Source organism: Mytilus edulis, unplaced genomic scaffold (assembly GCF_963676685.1).
Source record: "Mytilus edulis unplaced genomic scaffold, xbMytEdul2.2 SCAFFOLD_980, whole genome shotgun sequence".
In the NCBI taxonomy this organism is placed as follows: domain Eukaryota; kingdom Metazoa; phylum Mollusca; class Bivalvia; order Mytilida; family Mytilidae; genus Mytilus; species Mytilus edulis.
This window is the reverse complement of record NW_027267318.1, coordinates 21,805-29,282: the sequence shown is the minus strand read 5'-3', so window position 1 is coordinate 29,282 and position 7,478 is coordinate 21,805. Positions and strand designations below refer to the sequence as shown.

At 32.9% G+C, this 7,478-nt stretch overlaps 1 long non-coding RNA gene across 1 annotated transcript; it reads left to right on the top strand.

The window, feature by feature from the left end:
- The first annotated feature begins 2,935 nt into the window (after window positions 1-2,935).
- Window positions 2,936-7,369, top strand: LOC139505156 (uncharacterized). The gene is made up of 3 exons (XR_011659578.1): window positions 2,936-3,063; window positions 5,349-5,379; window positions 7,081-7,369. It is a non-coding gene; the product is annotated as an uncharacterized lncRNA (long non-coding RNA).
- Window positions 7,370-7,478: the final 109 nt, after the last annotated feature.

Here is a 7,478-nt window from a genome sequence, read left to right as displayed (position 1 = left end):
TCCTATTAGGGAGCTACCATTTGATTTTTAGGGGGGGGGGGGGGGGGGGGGCTAGGATGAAAAATTTTGTCCTGCATTTTTTTTAGCTGTAATCTCTGTCCTGCATTTTTATTTTTCACTCTGTTCGGTCCTGCCTTTTTTTTTTTTTAGTTTATCCTGACTTTTTTTTTTTGTAAGTGTCTCATCCTGCTTTTTTTTACTCAAAACTCCTGTCCTGCCTATTTTTTCAAATTTCATCCTAGCCCCCCCCCCCCCCCTATCAAAATCAAATGGTAGCTCCCTTATAAAGTCGAAGATCAAGCTATGATTTGATTCTGAACTTATACTTTGTACATCCATATAAGTTGTTGATTATCAAAATTTATCATAGTCAACCATCGCTTCTTTGAAAATAAACAATATGCGTCTTTTTATTACCGAACGTGACTTATTCCCGATTGTGACTGTTTTGCTGAGTGTGAATTCGCATTAATATGAGACGTGTGACGGTACTTTTCCATCCCAAATTCATTTATTTAGTTTCGATGTTATATTTGTAATTGTCATCGGATTTTGTCACATGCCGTAACGTTTGTAGTTGTAAATCTTATTTTTTTTTCTGTTGTATTCGTGTGTTATGGTAATAAGATAATTAATCATCCAGTTCATTTGTTAAATTTGAGTTTGGATCAACGAAATTTACACAATATATTTGGTTTACAGTTTGATTCAGAGGAAACACCGACATAGTCAGATAATACAATTAATTATCTAATTACTCCTACAATTTGATATTAATTAGTATTGTAATTTTCACTGTTATTAATAAATGTTAGATAGGTCATACAAATCTAATCTTAAAATTCATCCAAATACTTTCTTAATTTTGGGAACTCGTTTTAGAAATTCAAATGTGACGTCACTTTGTACCTTGTGTGTTGCACTGGCTTTGGCTAACACGGCTGTGTAATGTACCCGTTTTTATTCTGTAGCTAGTCACTACTTCATTTTTGTCATGTATATCAATTAAATAGTCATTTTATAAAATTTACTGTTTGCAAAAGTATGAATTATTCTAAATAATAAAGATGTTTTTGTCCCAGGCGGATTACCCTGGTCGTATTGGTCACAACTTTTTGGAACTTTTGGTCCTCGGTGATCTTCAACTTTGTACTTGTTTTGTCTTGATTGGACGTGGCACGCGTCTGGCGTATTAAATTTTTAACCTGGTACCTTTCGTTGGCTATAATTCGTTTGTTTCTATGTCCTATATTTTCTCCCATTTATTTGTATTGTAGTCGTGTCATGTAATGTTGTCATTTTAATGTTTTAATCAACATTGCCATTAAAGCGGGAGTTTTGGTTAAACAAAACCAGGTTCAACCCACCATTTTTTTCTTAAAATGCCCTGTACCAAGTCAGGAAAATGGCCATTGTTATATTATGATAGTTCGTTTCTCTGTGTGTTTCATTTTAATGTTGTGTTTCTGTTGTGTTGTAGTTATCTCATATTTGATACGTTTCCCTCAGTTTTAGTTTGTAACCCGGATTTGTTTTTTCTCTATCGATATATGAATTTCGAACAGCGGTATACTACTGATGCCTTTATTTTTAATAGCTGATTTGTTATTTCCCAGTTGTTCGTACTATTACTATTTCATTTAAATGCGTATCATTTACTTCAGTTCAAGATAGATTCTTTTAAAAGTCCAGAGTTCAATATAGATAAATTAAGAGTTACGTTTCTCCTTTAGTCAGATTTTTTCATGGGTCAGTTATGTAACAATCCGATCTATTTAAAACTAAACATAACAACTGATCAAAATATATAACTATTTAACGCGAATTTTACAAGTGTCATACAAGTGAGATGTCAAGCTAGGTATAAAACGGTGGTTAATTCCTAAAGCCTGTACTATAACAGTTGTTATCAATTTAACTGATGTATTTGGCCTTTTGATTTTTCTTTTGATTATGGACTTTCCGTTTTGAATTTCCTCGAAGTTCGATATTTTTGTTATTTTACTTTTCTTCAAGGTCCACCAGTTGTAGTTGACAAAACTGTTACTATGGGCACAACTGTAACATTATCTGTAAAGTTTTTATCGATGCAAAAGCCGAACAAACCAAAGTGGTATCATAAAAATAGGCTGCTTCCAAATTCAACACGATTTTACCAAAAAACGTCGAACGACATTATAGTTATACGAATGTATGGGGAAATTGTACCCTACACCGGTTACATCGCAAGCCTAACAGTGGTAAAAGAAGACATCGGAAGGTTCAAGTTCCTGCTATTACTTAGAAATAATCACGGAATAGCAGAAACCACATTTGAATTAAACAATTCTTGCAATGGTATTATATATAAGATACTGCTTTTATTGTAAAATTCTTACTTGCAAACAAATTATAATGAATAATCAACCTTATTTTTCGTACATTTTCGGACTTCAATTCAATATTTAAAATATCAAATAGCACTTTATAAACGCATACATATCAAATGGTTTTTATAGATACACACTAGTTATATATCTATTCATGTGTCAATAGTACTTTTTGTCTGTAATTTTTCTAGAATAAGCATGTTATTATGATGGAACCCATAACAGTTGCAAAAGAGAGACGACATATACAGAAGGGACATTTAAAACGCATTAGTTGAAAATAACTGAAAACAACATGACAAAAATGAAGAAGACCTAACGACAAACAACAAACAACAGCCTACCAAAAACAACATATACAGCGGGTTTTTTATTTAAGCAAGCATGTCTCATAGATATTCTTTTAAGTTCCTGGTCTTTACATCTTCTTTGATTAACAGTCCCTATAGAATGACTGAAAATATGCGCAGACGTTCAGCAAATATTTCAAATATTTACCACGGTTATTGTGTATCATTATAGAAGTGTGAATATTTTCTTCGGAAAATTACTGTTCAAATAAATATGTAATATCAATCTTTTTTAGGTTCTAATGTTTTTAACGTTAGACTGTTTAGCTTGGTATTACTTGCTGTTTTCCTGTTTTTGATCTCTGTTATTCTATCATCTATCTTGGTCTATCGACAAAGAAGAGGTAAGTTAAAGAAAAGTAACGAAAATAGCATACAAGGGATATATTATCATATTATCTTTTTTCCTTGATCAGGCAGGGCTAGCGGCTTCTGCTGCCTTTATTGAGTGTAATCTTCTGAGGTATTTCAAGCCCGTCTCAGCATTTCATTACCTCGTCAGATATGTATATCTAACTTATTAAAACAATGTTGGTGTCTTTTGTAGCTGTATCAAAAAGAAAAATCACAAAAATACTTAACTCCCAGGCAAATTCAAAACGTAGAGTCCCTAAACAAATGGCACAATCAAAAGCTCACACATATTAAACGAATAAATAACAACTGCCATTTTCCAGACTTGGTACAGCCATTTTCTTAAAGTAGACAAGAATACAAAACATTATATAATAGATCAATAACACAGAGACGGGATTTACGAGTACAGAGCCACGTCAAATGAGTATTACTAAAAACTGACTAAACAGTAAACATGGTAAACTTAATATTCACAAAAACAAATAAAAGAACTCAATAACACCTTATTAGTATTGATAAACAACGTCATTACTCAGAATCTATACTTCAAGACCATCGTGTATTATTTATGAAGTTGATACGTAGTATTTATAAACAATGTCTTGGTACCTTCCGATTAACCTTTTAAGAAAAAGAACGAGGCGTTCTTTGACATACCCCTGATTCATCAACGTCCTGTTCAGATACTGGTCGCGGTTTACAAAGTGTGAGTAGGTGCTGCAAGCTCTTGAATATCGAATAAGTTGGTAAATGTTTATCCCATATGCAGGTAAAGTTGTTTATTGCAACTAAGGTGGGGAAATTGATCATTTTAAAATTAAAATTGTCTCTTTGTCATATATTCTGGTACTGAGATGACCATGTATATCAAATTCGAGATATAAGTCTAAAATGAGGCAGAGGAAGCCGTGTCTTCTCTTTCTTTTTCGCAAGGTTAATGAACCATTGGTTGCGTTTGGGCTGTTTTTTGCTCTTTGGACGGTGTGTTGTCTTTTTGAAACATTGTCAGTTTCCATCTGTGCATCCGAAGCGGTTTTTTTCATTATTTCACTTGATCAAGAACGTTCAAACCTAAACAATTGAAAGTCAGAGATGGGTAAATGCACTTTAACAGTAGAATGATCTATATTTCGGTGGCATTATTATTTTCTCACCCCTTAGATCAGTAAACATGCGAGTACATTTCATAACAGTGTGTTTAATCTGTTTAGTCCATATTAAACGAAAACTAGACGCTTCATATTCTCATAGTGTTTTATTTATTTATTTACAAGACGACCAAACAACACTATGTTAACATACGTATGCAAAAAGATAGAAATGAGAAGAGACAGACACACTGAAGGAACATTCAAACTCATTAGTGACAACGCCATGGCTTGAAAAAAAAACAGCAATAGGAAATAATAGTACACAAAACACAACATTTGTTTATTTTCTTTGGTTACATCTTCTGACATCAGACTCAGACTTCTCTTGAACTGAATTTTAATGTGCGTATTGTTATGCGTTTACTTTTCTACATTGGTTAGAGGTATAGGGGTAGGGTCGAGATCTCACAAACATGTTTAACCCCGCCGCATTTTTGCGCCTGTCCCAAGTCAGGAGCCTCTGGCCTTTGTTAGTCTTGTATTATTTAATTTTAGTTTCTTGTGTACAATTTGGAAATTAGTATGGCGTTCATTATCACTGGACTAGTATATATTTGTTTAGGGGCTAGCTGAAGGACGCCTCCGGGTGCAGGAATTTCTCGCTACATTGAAGACCTGTTGGTGACCCTCTGCTGTTGTTTTTTATTTGGTCGGGTTGTTGTCTCTTTGACACATTCCCCATTTCCATTCTCAATTTTATTTTAAATACTGAGCATTATAAAACCATTAAAAAATGTATATCTTTGTAGGTGATTGACGCTTAATTGATAAATGAAGTTTGCATTTAGATTATATGTGTTTGATTAACTGTTGAAAAAGGGAATATGATTATGACCTGAGCAAAAACAGAAACAACAACAATATTCCCGATCATACTATGCATAACTCTATGCGGTATGGCTTTGCTCATTGTTGAAGGCCGTACGGTTACCTATAGTTGTTAATGTCTGTGTCATTTTTGGTCTTTTGTGGATAGTTGTCTCATTGGCAATCATACCACATCTTCTTTTTTTATATAACTCTACCTTTAGGTGTTATCTTCTTTTTAAATGAAAAGTCTGCCAGTTGTGTTGTGTTTTAATTCATCATTACAATGGATAGTATCTAACATTTATTTATAGATTCAAAAAGAAAATCTGAATCAAGAGCAATGTGAGTATCTCGATGAACTATATATAAGAAGATGTGGTATGGGTGCCAATGAGACAACTCTTAACTGTCTGTTTGTCAAATATTAATTATAATTGCAGTTGTTTGAATGGTTTATAAAACTTTTATGGTTTATCGATAAATAGTTCCTCTTCATTATGGTAGTTTACAAACACAAGTGTCTCCTAATCCCGTTAGTAACAGTGCTTAAAAAGTTTGTTATTTTGACGTATATGTACAATCTTACGATGGATATATGGGTATCGTAAATAAAGGCAACAGTAGTATACCGCTGTTCAAACTCATAAATCCATGGACAAAAAACAAAATCGGGGTAACAAACTAAAACTGAGGGAAACGCATAAATATAAGAGGAGAACAACGACACAACACTACAATGTAACACACACAGAAACGGACCAAGCATCAGACAAAATCCCACGAGAATAACAAAATATAACATCAAAATCAAATACATGAATTAGGGATAGACAAGTACCGTGACACGTCTTATCGCAATGTCAATTTACACTCAAAATAAGAGAAAACAAACGACGCAACGTTAAATTGTAACACACACAGAAACGAACTATAATATAACAATGTCCATATTCCTGACTTGGTACAGGACATTTTTAAAGGAAAAAATGGTGGGTTGAACCTGATTTTGTGGCATGCCAAACCTCGCACTTTAATGGCAATGTTAAATATAACATTGAAATGACAATTTAATATTACAGGACTACAATACAAATAAATAGAACGTATTAGACAAAGAAACACATGATTAATGAATAACAAAAAGCATCAGGTTTAAAATTTAATACGCCAAAAACGCGCCTCGTCCACACAAGACTCACCAGTGACGTCCAGATATAAAAGATCGAAAGCGAAAAAAAGTATAAAGTTGTACAGCACTGAAGATCAAAAGTTGAAAAAGGTTGTGTCAAAACGTTATCCGTGATTTAAAATGTGTAAAATAGGCATTTATTTCAAAACGTCAGATATCTATTTGAGCAAAATTCAATCAAAACGGTATATTTCAAACCAATATCTCTAACATTAAACAAATAAGAACCGATAAAAGTATTGATTGTTTTATGAGATGAAACGATTGAAAAGAATAAATACGCGAAATATGTGCATGAAGATTCGGGCATGTTTTTTATCAACTATTAGTCCCAGCTACATGTACCAGCTCGGAAGCCATTATTGAATAAAAATACGGATTTTGTTTTATTAAAGTTTTCTGTTATGAAATTGAGAACCAATTTAGATTATGGAATGCATCTCCCTCTTGCATAGCTCTAAATTCCTTGACCAGGTTGTCTTCAATTATATCAAGGAATGTGAAAATTAGGAGATGTGGTTTGATTGCCAATGAGATTACCATCCACCACACTTCAAATGAAGTGGATGTAGGAAGATGGTTGTTGAGAATACATGTTTTTATTCCCAGAATAAAAAGTGACTTTATGTGGGTTTTGATTGTTCTGTTTAGGTCCCTTTATTTTCTCTCAAACATTAATTAATTTGGCTTCCTAAATTTTGGTCTTAATGTTAACTGATGAAGATGGTCTCAAATCAAAATATGGGTTGCGCGGAAAGAAAACATATCATACATTTTCTTCAACAGTATTTAAATTCTAAAATTCTAAATTTTAATTGTCTATCATTCTAATAAATAAAATATATAAATTACAGATATTTTGCTGCGGCAGGACAGACAAACAATGTTAATATCTATGACGTGACTACTTCTCCCTATGAAGAAATTAATGATGGCGACTTAGTACCTGGACATTCAAATGACTTAATAAATCAAAGTGCTATGAATAACACAGATAATTATGAAGAAGAAGGTGTCAGGCAATATCTTGAATTAGAATAATTTCATTATTGTTTCATTTTTGTATGCCAATTGCATTTCGGACCATCTGAATTCCACGTTTAACTTTGGTGCTTTTTCATATTGATATGTTCTTTGGTCCAATTGCCAGGATTTTTTATGTGAATTATCTAAAATCATGTAGTTCATTTAAATTTCTAGTATAAAAGAGAATATGCAGTCGAACATGTTGACAGGATCGTTCTAGGTTTTA